Source organism: Pongo abelii, chromosome 7 (genome assembly GCF_028885655.2).
Source record: "Pongo abelii isolate AG06213 chromosome 7, NHGRI_mPonAbe1-v2.0_pri, whole genome shotgun sequence".
In the NCBI taxonomy this organism is placed as follows: domain Eukaryota; kingdom Metazoa; phylum Chordata; class Mammalia; order Primates; family Hominidae; genus Pongo; species Pongo abelii.
Window position 1 is genome coordinate 8,106,407 of NC_071992.2, and position 13,904 is coordinate 8,120,310.

The 13,904-nt window shown below is 46.0% G+C and overlaps 2 protein-coding genes across 2 annotated transcripts in view; one reads left to right on the forward strand and one right to left on the reverse strand.

The window, feature by feature from the left end:
• The window catches only part of LOC129047662 (cuticle collagen 2-like), a 94,112-nt gene extending 92,746 nt beyond the window's left edge, over window positions 1-1,366 (forward strand). The window contains 1 exon segment of the mRNA XM_063726400.1: window positions 1,256-1,366. The gene's annotated coding sequence lies outside the window, so the exon portion shown is untranslated.
• Window positions 1-13,904, reverse strand: part of LOC134761888 (chitobiosyldiphosphodolichol beta-mannosyltransferase-like) — a 966,630-nt gene that overhangs the window by 222,762 nt on the left and 729,964 nt on the right. The window lies entirely within an intron of this gene.

Here is a 13,904-nt window from a genome sequence, read left to right on the forward strand (position 1 = left end):
TTGAGGAGGACTCAATTTATCCCATAAAAATACTATGTGGGCCACACATGCTGTTTCACATCTGTTATCCCAGCACTTTGGGAAGTTGAAGCAGGAGGATCATTGCTCAGGACATAGGGGGACACCAGGTGCATAAGACCACAGCGTTGACTGGTGTGGGAGCTCACACCTGTAAGTTTGGGAAGCTAAGGCAGGACAATCACTTGAGCCCAGAAGTTTGAGGCCAGCCTGGGTGACATAGTGAGATCTCATTTCTTAAAAAAAAAAAAAAAAAAAAAAAATTTAATTAGCTGGGCATGGTGGTACCCGCCTACAGTCCCAGCTACTCAGGAGGCTGAAGCAGGAGGGTCGCTTGAGTCCAGAAGATCAAGGCTGTGGCGAACTGTGATTGCACCTGCACTCCAGCCTGGGCAATAGAGCAAGCCCTGTCTCAAAAAACAAACAAACAAAAAAAGTCATCTCCCTTGTCTTCTGATTCCCTGAGCTGTGACAGAAAGGAAGTGAAGCAGTGAAAGCATCCCCTCAAAAGGGACTTTTCAAAACTAGCCTAAGCAACATAGCAAGACCTTGCCTTTAGAAAGTATTTAAATTTGAAGGAAAAAAAAAAAAAGCAGTACTATGGCACAGAGTTGACAGCTACAGGTGTGGCTACATCCAGGTCCTCAAACTATATCATCAGAATGACCCCTCCCCCTCCCCCGCTTTTCATTTTACTTTCTTAAGCATGAACATGAAATTTCCAAGATTGTCTCTCCTTTGGCTAATCTGCTTCTCAGACCCAATCACTGTGTCCAGGGTGGTGGAAGGATACTGACTTCCAGGCTGGGACCACATGCCCCAGCTCCAGATCAGGGTGGGGAATGGCCAGTCACACACATGCCATGGGGGACTAGTGACTCCTCGGTGGAAAATCGGGGACTGTCATTGGAGAGGAGTGATAGAAGAAAGGCTGACACAGTGCAATGTATCTCCTGCACCAGCCTGGCCCTCGATGTCTTGAGTACTGATGACCCAGTACTCTGTCCAGGGCAATCCCAACTCCATCTGTGGAGCTGCCAACAGTACATGGACCCCCTCACTGGATTAGCTGACCACACGTGCAAACAGCCACCTCCCAGCCCCTCTCCCCGCAGTCCCCCTGAACCCTGTCAAAATTCCCCTCAGTTCTCACCAAGATTAAAAGCAATTCTGAGGGTGAGCTAGTTTAACTAGCTCATTCTGCTAGTTTAACTCTCTCGATTCCTTCCCTCTCCAGAACTCTGTACTTACTGCTCCGTCACTGGTAATGACAATGAACATCTTCACAATCTCCGGTTTTATTGCAAAGTGATTGAGGACCAGTTAGAATAAGTTATGCTACAGAAACCAAAGAAATCCTGTCAAGCAAATGATGTGTAATAGAAAGTCTTAGGGCAGCCGCGTATATTTTCTACCACAATGAATCAATTGAAAATGAGAAGCTTTTACCGCCATCTTCCAGGCAGAATCTATCAAAAGTATAAGCCATCATATTATAATTTGATGATTTTTCATCCGTCAAATGGATATGGCCCAGGGGTGAAAAGTGGATACTCTGTAACTAGATGATGGTCAAGAGTTATAAAAATGAGGTCCTCTCTGTTCAACATTTCTCCTTTCTTGAAAGGATACTCAATGTCATGCTCAGGGCCTCTAATGGCCAGAAATAAAGTTCCTCCCAGTTCCAGAGCACCCAAGGGCAACCCCAAAACCAGAGCAACTGCTTATTGCCATGTAGACTATGTACTATGCAATTCCTGGGGTGGCATTTTCATAAATATGTGGCTGACGCACCCTGGAGGTATGCAATGCACAACTTGCACAAATGGTAAGTCATCGTATCCCAAAGTCCACAAAGAAGATGTAAACAAAATTCCCATCGATGTTGCCATCAGTCATGAGTCTTCCTTTTCTTCATGGGACAGTAGCAAAAACAATCTGGGCAAGTGTGCTTGGATGATCTCTAAGATGGAATCAGGGTCTCTCACTTTCAGCACTATTGACATTTGGGGCTGGATCATTATTTTGTCTTAGTGGGAGTTGTCCGGGGCATTGTAGGATGTTTAGCAGCATCCCTGGCCTCTACCCATTAGCTGCCAGCAGCACCACCTCCTCCAGCTGCAACAACCAAAATTGTCTCCAGACACGGCCACATGTTCTCTGTGGGGCAAAATCACCCCCTGGTTGAGAAGCCCTGAAGTAAAGACATAATACGCAGATCACATGTAAGTAAGAGAGCCTAAGGGCCACACAGATGATACTGTACCCATGACAAAGACAGAGTCTTAAAGAGGCTAAAGAGGTGGAGAAAGAGAAAGGAAATGAAGTCCCAGCTGCCGAGAGCAACAGATGCTGACTAGATGTTGTTGATAGTCATCTTTAAACTGAGTTAAAAGATGCTGAGAAACCATCAGCTCCCATCTTGCTCTACAGGGACAACGCTGCTGAAAAAGGTCTGGAGATCAACAAAGCCCCAAACACAGGTACGCTGAATAAAGAAACCAGAGATTGAGACAAAAAAGACATTCCCTCAAAGACTACTCATTTCCAAGAGGGGAGAAAAAGTGGAGTCACGAGAAACAGTTGAGGCTGGGTAGAGTGACTCACACCTGTAATCCTAACAGTTTGGGATTACTCCCAGGCTGCGATGGGAAGATTGCTTGAACTCAGGAGCTCAAGACCAGACTGGGCAAAATGCAAGACCTTGCCTCTAGAAAAAGGGAAAAAATTGGCCAGGTGTGGTGATACATACCTGTGGTCTCAGCTACTCAGGAGGCTGAGGTGGGAGGATCACTTGAACCCAGGAGGTAGAGGCTGCAGTGAGCCAGGATCGCACCACTGCACTCCAGCCTGGGCTACAGATCCTGTCTCAAAAAAGAAAAAAATTAAACAAAACTAAGGCCAGGCACGATGGCTCATGCCTGTAATCCCAGCACTTTGGGAGGCCAAGGTGAGCAGATCACGAGATCAGGAGATTGAGACCATCCTGGCTAACACGGTGAAACCCCATCTCTACTAAAAATACAATTAGCCGGACATGGTGCTGGGTGTCTATATTCCCAGCTACTCTGAAGGCTGAGGCAGAAGAATGGAGTGAACTCGGGAGGTGGAGCTTGTAGTGAGCCAAGATCACGCCACTACACTCCAGCCTGGGCAAAAGAGCAAGACTCCATCTCAAAAAAGAAAAGAAAATTAAAATTTTTTTTGAGACCAAGTCTCGGTCTGTCACCCAGGCTGGAGTGAAATGGTGCGATCTCGGCTCACTGCAACCTCCACCTCCTGGGTTCAAGTGATTCTCATGTCTCAACCTCGTGCCTCAACATGACTACAGGCATGTTGTCACCATGCCTAATTTTTGCATTTTTAGTAGAGATGGGGTTTCACCATGTTGTCTAGGATGGTCTTGAACTCCTAGGTTCAAGCAATCTACCCACCTCAGCCTCCCAAAATGCTGAGATTACAGGCATGAGCCACCGTGCCCGACCTCTAACTTTTCATTATGGAAATTTCCCATATGCACAAAAAGTAGGAAGAGAATTGAACCATGAACCCCCATGCACCCATCATCCCACTTGTCAGCATTTCGCCAATCTCATCCCAGTTCCCACTTTTCTTTTCCTTCTTGCTATTTTAGGATATTTTAAAGCAAATTCCAGACCTTTCATTTCACCCACATCCATAACACACCAGGGTGCATTCTTGATGTAAGGATTTTGTTTTGTTTGATAACCCCCATGCCACTGCCACAGTTCATAGATTTAACATGAAGAAACTAAGATTCTTGCAGGTGGAGAAAAGATCTAATTACCACCTTAAAGCTTCTCCTACTAGAGCTTCTCAGATCTCAACGTGTATGCAAATCACCCGGGCATCTTGTTAAAATGCAGATTCTGGCCCAGCAGGTCCTTCCGGGTGAGGCCTGAGAGTCTTCAATTCCAAAAGCTCCCAGGTGACACAATGCTGCGGGTCCATGGATCACACAAGAGGAAGGGTCGGACAAACACCCACAACAAATGGATGCAAAGTCGTGACTGTTCCTGACTGCAGGGCCTTCAGTGAACGGGGAATCTGGGGACCATTTGGGAAAGAAGGGAGGTTTTTCGTATCAGCTCCAGGCCTCGTAGAACTGCCAGGGAATAACAGACACAAGGTCAGCAAAGTCTAACCAACAGCATGAGTGAATTCATATTCCACAACCACTGCAGCAAAGAACCACGAAATGGGTGGCTTCAAACAATGTCTGGGCCAGGTGCCGTGGCTCACACCTAACAATGTCTTTGCCGGGTGCCGTGGCTCACACCTAAATAATCTCAGCACTTTGGGAGGCTGAGGTGGGTGGATCACTTGAGGCCAGGAATTCGAGACCAGCCTGGCCAATATGGCAAAACCTCGTCTCTACTAAAAATACAAAAATTAGCCGTGCATGGTGGCAGGCACCTGTATTCCTTCTTCTTGGGATGCTGAGGCAAGAGAATGGCTTGAGCCCGGGAGGTGGAGGTTGCAGTGAACTGAGATCGTGCCACTGCACTCCAGACTGGGCAACAGAGCAAGCCTCTGTCTAAAAAAGAAAAAAAAAAAAAAAATTGTCTGGAGGCCAGAAGTCCAAAATCAATCAAATATCAGCAGGAACATGCTCTTTCAGAGGTTCTAGGGGAGAATCCATTCCTTGCCTCTTCCAGTTTGTAGAGGCTACTAGAATTCCTCAACTTGTGGCTACATGATCCCTGCCTCTGTGATCACCTCCTCTGGAGGAAGAGTGTCAGGCCTCTGAGCCCAAGCTAAGCCATCATATCCCCTATGACCTGCATGTACACATCCAGATGGCTGGTTCCTGCCTTAACTGATGACATTATCTTGTGAAATTCCTTCTCCTTGTTCATCTTGGCTCAAAAACTCTCCTACTGAGCACCTTGTGACCCCCACTCCTGCCTGCCAGAGAACAAAGCGCAGAAGACATTAGAAGAAAACTGCAGAAACAGGCTGAGTTTCAGGGATGAACACCTCACAGTTATTAGAAATAGCTAACCAGGTGTTTGTAAGCCAGGGATGCAGTAAGCCATAAGGAAAACCGCAGAGAGAATGAACGTCAGGCCCAGTGAAACACCGACCTGTTAGCGGCAGCAATCAGAGGGGTCCCACCAAAGAGGCAAGGGAAGGGGGGCCCCAGGAAAGAAACTCAGCCTGGCTGTCAGAGCTTGCAGCGTAATCAGTGTGCTTATTGTAAAGAAATAGGACATTGGAAGAACAAATGCCCTCAGCTAAAAAGAAAACAAGGTGACTCGGAGCAAGAGGTTCCAGACAAGGAGAAAGGGGCCCTGCTCAATCTGGCAGAAGGGTTATTGAACTGAGGGGGACCGGGCTCAAGGACCCCCAAAGAGCCTATGGTCAGGATGACAGTTAGGGGTAAAGACATTGATTTTGTTGTAGATACCGGTGCTAAACATTCGGTAGTAAGCGCCCCGGTCACCCCCTTTATCCAAAAAGATTATTGACATCATCGGACCCACGGGAGTTTCAGCAAAACAAGCTTTCTGCTGGCCCTGGACTTGTACTGTCGGAGGACATAAAGTGATTCATGAGTTTTTGTACACGCCTGACTGTCCCTTGACCTTGTTGGGAAGGGACTTGCTTAGCAAACTGACAGCCACTATCTCTTTTACAAAGCATGGCTCTTTGCTGCTTAAGTTACCTGGAACGGGAGTCATTATGACCTTTTCGGTCCTCTGAGAGGAGGAATGGACACTTTTCTTAACTGAGTTGGGCCAAGAGATAAGACCAGCTCTGGCTAAGCGGTGTCCAAGAGTGTGGGCGGAAGACAACCCTCCAGGGTTGGCAGTCAACCAAGCCCGCGTACTTATAGAAGTTAAGCCTAGGGCCCAGCCGGTTAGGCAAAAAGAGGACCCGGTCCCCAGAGAAGCTCTTGAAGGTATCCAGGTCCATCTTAAACACCTAAGAACTTTTGGAATTAGAGTTCCTTGTCAGTCTCCATGGAACACTCTCCTCCTGCCTGTTCTCAAGCCTAGGACCAAGGACTACAGGCCGGTACAGGATTTGCGCTTGGTTAATCAGGCTACAGTGACTTTACATCCAGCAGTACCTAACCCGTACACATTGCTGGGGTTGCTGCCAGCTGAGGAGAGCTGCTTCACCTGCTTGGACCTGAAAGATGCTTTCTTTTCTATCAGATTAGCCCCTGAGAGCCAGAAGCTGTTTGCCTTTCAGTGGGAAGATGCGGAATCAGGTGTCGCTACCCAGTACACTTGGACCCGGCTTCCCCAAGGGTTCAAGAACTCCCCCACCATCTTTGCGGAGGCATTGGCTCAAGACCTCCAGAAGTTTCCCACCAGAGACCTAGACTGAGTGTTGCTCCAGTACGTTGATGACCTTTTGCTGGGACACCCCACGGCAGTTGGGTGCGCCAAGGGAACAGATGCTCTACTCCGCCACCTGGAGGACTGTGGGTATAAGGTGTCCAAGAAAAAAGCTCAGATCTGCCGTCAGCAGGTACGTTACTTAGGATTTACTATCTGACAGGGGGAGCGCAGCCTAGGATCAGAAAGAAAGCAGGTCATTTGCAATCTACCGGAGCCTAAGACCAGAAGGCAGGTGAGAGAATTCTTAAGGGCTGTGGGGTTTTGCAGACTGTAGATCCCAAACTTTGCAGTATTAGCCAAGCCTTTGCATGAGGTCACAAAGCGGGGAGGGGGGGAAGGGGTGTCCAGGAACATTTTGAATGGGGATCCCAGCAACAGCAAGCCTTTCGTGAGTTAAAGGAAAGAGTTATGTCAGCCCCAGCCCTGGGGCTACCTGATCTAACAAAGGCTTTTCCATTGTATGTGTCAGAGAGAGAAAAGATGGCAGTTGGAGATTTAACCCAAACTGTGGGGCCCTGGCCGAGGCCGGTGGCCTACCTCTCTAAACAACTAGATGGGGTTTCTAAAGGATGGCCCCCATGTTTGAGGTCCTTGGCAGCAACTGCCCTGCTAGTACAAGAAGCAGATAAACTGACTCTTGGAAAAAACCTGAACATAAAGGCACCCCATGCTGTTGTGACTTTAATGAATACTAAAGGACATCATTGGCTAATGAATGCTGGACTCCCTAAGTACCAAAGTTTGCTCTGTGAAAATCCCCGTATAACCATTCAAGTCTGTAACACCCTGTACCCCACTACCTTGCTCCCAATATCAGAGAGCCCTGTCGAGCATGACTCTGTAGCAGTGTTGGACTCAGTTTACTCTAGCAGACCTAACCTCCAGGACCAGCCTTAGGCATCAGTAGACTAGGAACTATACGTGGATGGGAGCAGCTTCATCAACCCACAAGGAGAGATGTGTGCAAGATATGCAGTGGTAACTCTGGACACTGTTGTTGAAGCTAGATCATTTCCCCAGGGCACTTCAGGTCAGAAAGCTGAACTCATTGCTTTAATTCGGGCCTTAGAACTCAGTGAAGCTAAGAATGTCAACATTTACACTGACTCTCAATATGTCCTTTTAACCCTTCAAGTGCATGGAGCATTATATAAAGAAAAGGCCTATTGAACTCCAGGGGAAAAGACATAAAATATCAACCAGAAATCTTGCAATGATTTGAAGCAGTATGGAAACCCCACAAGGTGGCAGTTATGCATTGCAGAGGACACCAGCGAGCTTCCACCTTGGTGGGTTTGGGGAATTCCCGCGCTGACTTGGAGGCTCGAAAAGCAGCATCTGCCCCCTTCCAGGCATCAGTCATAGCCCCTCTCCTCCCTCAAGCACCTGATCTTGTACCTACTTATTCTAAAGAAGAAAAGGACTTTCTCCAGGCAGAGGGAGGACAAGGGATGGAGGAAGGATGAATTCGGTTACCGGATGGGAGAGTAGCTGTGCCACTGTTGCTAAGAGCAGCAGTTGTACTGGCTGTGCATGAAACCACCCATCTATGTCAGAAATCACTGGAAAAGTTGTTAGGCTGGTATTTCTACATCTCGCATTCGTCACCTCTTGCCAAAACGGTGACGCAGTTGTGTGTTACCTGCCGACAGCATAATGCGAGGTAAGGTCCAGCCGTTCCACCCAGCATACAAGCTTATGGAGCAGCCCCCTTTGAAGATCTCCAGGTGGACTTCACAGAGATGCCAAAGTGTAGAGGTAACAAGTATTTACTAGTTCTTGGGCGTACCTACTCTGGGTAGGTGGAGGCTTATCCAACACGAACTGAGAAAGCTCGTGAAGTAACTCGTGTGCTTCTTCGAGACCTTATTCCTAGATTTGGACTGCCCTTGCCGATCGGCTCAGATAACGGCCGGCATTTCTGGCTGACTTAGTACAGAATGCAGCAAAGATATTAGGGATCACATGGAAACTGCATGCTGCCTACTGGCCTCAGAGTTCCAGAAAGGTGGAGCGAATGAATCGAACTATCAAAAATAGTTTAGGGAAAGTATGTCAGGAAACAGGATTAAAATGGATACAGGCTCTCCCCATGGTATTATTTAAAATTAGATGTACCCCTTCTAAAAGAACAGGATATCCCAATTATGAAATATATCATAGGCCCCTCCTATATTGCGGGGACTTCCAGGCACTCCCTGAGAGTTAGGTGAAATTGAGTTACAGCGACAGCTACAGGCTTTAGGAAAAATTACACAAACAATCTCAGCCTGGGTAAATGAGAGATGCCCTGTTAGCTTATTCTCCCCAGTTCACCCTTTCTCCCCAGGTGATCGAGTGTGGATTAAGGACTGGAACGTAGCCTCTTTGTGTCCACGGTGGAAAGGACCCCAGACTGTCGTCCTGACCACTCCCACCGCTGTGAAGGTAGAAGGAATCCCAGCCTGGATCCACCACAGCCATGTAAAACCTGCAGCGCCTGAAACCTGGGAGGCAAGACCAAGCCCAGACAACCCTTGCAGAGTGACCCTGAAGACGACGACAAGCCCTGCTCCAGTCACACCTGGAAGCTGACTGGTTCACGCACGGCCAAAGCATGAGGAAGCTCATCATGAGATTCATTTTTCTTAAATTTTGGACTTATACAGTAAGGGCTTCAACTGACCTTACTCAAACTGGGGACTGTTCCCAGTGTATTCATCAGGTCACCAAAGTAGAACAGCAAATTAAAACAATCTTTCTGTTCTATAGTTATTATGAATGTATGGAAACATTAAAAGAAACTAGTTTGTATAATGCCACTCAGTACAAGGTATGTAGCCCGAGAAATGACAGACCTGTTGTGTGCCCATCTGAGCCCCCTGCAACCACCGTTTTTGAAATAAGAACTGGCCTTTTCTTAGGTGATACAAGTAAAATAATAACTAGAACAGAAGAAAAAGAAATCCCCAAGCAAATAACGTTAAGATTTGATGCTTGTGCAACCATTAATAGTAAAAAGCTAGAAATAGGATGTAGTTCTCTTAATTGAGAAAGGAGCTAAAGAGTAGAAAGTAAATATGTTTGTCATGAGTCAGGGGTTTGTAAAAAATTGTGCGTACTGGCCATGTGTTATTTAGGATACTTAAAAAAAAAAAAACAAAAAGGACCCGGTTTATCTTCAGAAGGGGGAAGCCAACCCCTCCTGTGCTGCCGGTCACTGTAATCCACTAGAACTAATAATTATCAATCCCCTAGATCCCCACTGGAAAAAGGGAGAACATGTAACCCTGGGGATCAATAGGACAGGGTTAAACCCTCAAGTTGCCATTTTAATTAGAGGGGAGGTCCACAAGTGCTCTCCCAAACCAGTATTTCAACCTTTTATGAGGAGCTGATCTGCTAGCAGCAGAACTTCTGAAAAAGAGAAAAAAATTGTTTCTCCAATTAGCAGAAAATGTAGCTCATTCCCTTAATGTTACTTCTTGTTATGGATGCGGAGGAACCACTATCGGAGACAGATGGCCTTGGGAAGCCCAAGAGTTGGTGCCTACTGATCCAGCTCCTGATATAATTCCAGTTCAGAAGGCCCAAGCTAGCAACTTCTAGGTCCCAAAAACCTCAATTATTAGACAATACTGTATAGCTAGAGAAGGGAAACACTTTATCATCCCTGTAGGAAAGCTTAATTGTATAGGACAGAAGTTGTGTAACAGCACAACAAAGACAATTACTTAGTGGGGCCTAAACCACACTGAAAAGAATCCACTTAGTAAATTTTCTAAATTAAAAACTGCTTAGGCTCATCCAGAATCTCATCAGGGCTGGACGGTTCCCGCTGGACTATGCTAGATATGTAGGCACAGAACCTACATTCGGTTACCTAATAAATGGGCAGGCAGTTGTGTTATTGGCGCTATTAAGACGTCCTTTTTCTTATTACCCATAAAAACGGGTGAGCTCCTAGGTTTCCCAGTCCATGCCTCCCGAGAAAAGAAAGGCATAGTTATAGGAAACTGGAAAGATAATGAGTGGCCTTCTGAAAGGATCATAAAGTATTATGTGCCTGCTACATGGGCACAAGACGGCTCATGGGGATACGGAACCCCCATCTACATGCTCAATCGGATCATACGGTGGCAGGCCATCTTAGAAATAATTACTAATGAAACTGGCAGAGCTTTGACTGTTTTAGCTTGACAAGAAACCCAAATGAGGAATGCTATCTATCAGAATAGACTGGCCTTAGACTACTTGCTAGTAGCTGAAGGAGGAGTTTGTGGAAAATTTAACTTAACCAATTGCTGCCTACAAATAAATCAAGGACAGGTGGTTAAAAACATAGTCAGGGACATGACAAAAGTGGCACGTGTGCTTTTACAGGTTTGGCACGAGTTTAATCCTGAGTCTTTATTTGAAAACTGGTTTCCAGCTATAGGAGGATTTAAAACCCTCATTGTAGGTGTATTGCTAGTAATATGAACTTGCTTGCTGCTCCCCTGTGTATTACCCTTGCTTTTTCAAATGATAAAAGGTTTTTTTGCTACTTTGGTTCATCAGAAAACTCCAGCACATGTGTATTATATACATCACTATCGCTCCATCTCACAAAGAGACTCAAAAAGTAAAGATGAGAGTGAGAACTCCCACTAAAAAGTGAAAATTCTCAAAGGGGGTAATATGGTATGAGACCACCACTTCTGTTGTCCTTCCCAGTTTCTCCCCAACCTCCCCTTTTCCCTAGTTTATAAGACAGGAAAAAAGGGAGAAAGCAAAAAGTTGGAAACAACAGAAGTAAAATAAATAGCTAGACGACCTTGGCGCCAAAACCTGGCCCTGGTGGTTAAAATAACAATAATATTAACCCCTGACAAAAACTACTGGTGTTATCTATAAATTCCAGACATTGTATGAGAAAGCACTTTAAAAACTTTTTGTTCCGTTAGGTGATGTATGTAGCCCCCAGTCACGTTCCTCACGCTTACTTGATCTTTACGACTTTTCACGTAGACCCCTTAGAGTTGTAAGCCCTTAAAAGAGCTAGGAATTTCTTTTTCAGGGAGCTCGGCTCGACACGAGTCTGGTGACCCTCCTGGCTGAATAAAAAAAAACTCTTCCTTCTTTAATCCGGTGTCTGAGTTTTGTCTGCAACTCGTCCTGCTACACTAGCTCTCCATGACTCATCCCAACCCTTTCCATTACACACAGCCAAAGTGCGGCACTGTGCAGTTGAAATTCTTACACAAGGACCAGGATCACGTTCTGTAGCCTTTTTGTCCAAACAACTTGACCTTACTGTTTTAGGTTGGCCTTCATGTCTCCATGCAGCAGCTGCTGCCACTCTAATACTTTTAAAGGCCCTTAAAATCACAAACTATGTTCAACTCACTCTCTACAGCTCTCATAATTCCAAAATCTATTTTCTTCCTCACACCTGCCACATATACTTTCTACTCCCTGGCTCCTTCAGCTGTACTCACTCTTTGTTGAGTCTCCCACAATTCCCATTGTTTCTGGCCCGGACTTCAATCCGGCTTCCCACATTATTCCTGATACCGCACCTGACCCTCATGACTGCATCTCTCTGATCCACCTGACGTTCACCCCATTTCCCCACATTTCCTTCTTCCCTGTTTCTCACCCTGATCACACTTAGTTTATTGATGGCAGTTCCACCAGGCCTAATCGCCACGCACCAGCAAAAGCAGGCTATGCCATAGTACAAGCCACCAACCCGCCTCTTAGAACCTCCCATTTCCTTTCCATTATGGAAATCTATCCTTGAGGAAATAACTTCTCAGTGTTCCATCTGCTATTCTACTACTCCTCAGGGATTCTTCAGGCCCCCTCCCTTCCCTACACATCAAGCTCAGGGATTTGCCCCCACCCAGGACTGGCAAATTAGCTTTACTCAACGTGCCCTGAGTCAGGAAAGTAAAATACCTCTTTGTCTAGGTAGACACTTTCACTGGATAGGTAGAGGCCTTTCCCACAGGGTCTAAGAAGGCCACCACGGTCATTTCTTCCCTTCTGTCAGACATAATTCCTCAGTTTGGCCTTCCCACCTCTATAAAGTCTGATAGCAGACCGGCCTTTATTAATCAAGTCAGTCAAGCACTTTTTCAGGCTTTTAGTATTCAGTGAAACTTTTATATCCCTTACAGTCCTCAGTCTTCAGGAAAGGTAGAACAGACTAATGGTCTTTTAAAAATACACCTCACCAAGCTCAGCCACCAACTTAAAAAGGACTGGACAATACTTTTACCACTTTCCCTTTTCAGAATTCAGGGCTGTCCTCAGAATGCTACAAGGTACAGCCCATTTGAGCTCCTGTATAGATGCTTCTTTTTTATTAGGCCCCAGTCTCATTCCAGACACAAGACCAACTTGGACTGTGCCCCAAAAAACTCATCCCTACTATGTTCTGTCTAGTCATACTCCTATTCACCGTTCTCAACTACTCATGTATGCCCTGCTCTTGTTTACACTGGCAGTTTACACTGTTTCTCCAAGCCATCACAGCTGATATCTCCTGGTGCTATCCCTAAACCACCACTCTTAACTCTTAAATAAATAATCTTTGCTGGCAAGGCTATGCTGAACTTCCTTAGGCACTCTCTAATTAGATGTTCTAGGTCCTCCCAATTCTTAGTCCTTTAATACCTGTTTTTCTCCTTCTCTTATTCTGTTTAGTTTTTCAATTCATACAAAACTGTATCCAAGCCATCACCAATAATTCTAAATGACAAATGTTTCTTCTAACAACCCCACAATATCACCCCTTACCACAAAATCTTCCTTCAGCTTAATCTCTCCTACTCTAGGTTCCCATGCCACCCCTAATCCCGCTCGAAGCAGCCCTGAGAAAAATCACCCATTATCTCTCCATATCACCCCCAAAAAATTTTCACCATCCCAACACTTTACCACTATTTCATTTTATTTTTCTTGTTAATGTAAGAAGACAGGAACATCAGGCCTCTGAGCCCAAGCTAAGCCATCATATCCCCTGTGACCTGCACGTATACATCCAGATGGCCGGTTCCTGCCTTAACTGATGACACTCCACCACAAAATAAATGAAAATGGCCTGTTCCTGCCTTAACAGATGACATTATCTTGTGAAATTCCTTCTCCTTGCTCATCCTGGCTCAAAAGCTCCCCTACTGAGCTCCTTGTGACCCCCACTCCTGCCTGCCAGAGGACCCCCTTCTTCCTTTACCTACCCAAATCCTATAAAATGGCCCCACCCCATCTCCCTTTGCTGACTCTCTTTTTGGACTCAGCCCACCTGCACCCAGTTGAAATTAACAGCTTTATTGTTCACACAAAGCCTGTTTTGTGGTCTCTTCACACAGAAGCGCATGAAAAAGAGTGTCCTTTTTTTTTTTTTTTTTGAGACGGAGTTTCACTCTTATTGCCCAGGCTGGAGTGCAATGGCATGATCTCAGCTCACTGCCACATCCTCCTGGGTTCAAGCAACTCTCTTGCCTCAGCCTCCCCAGTAGCTGGGATTGCAGACATGTGCCACCA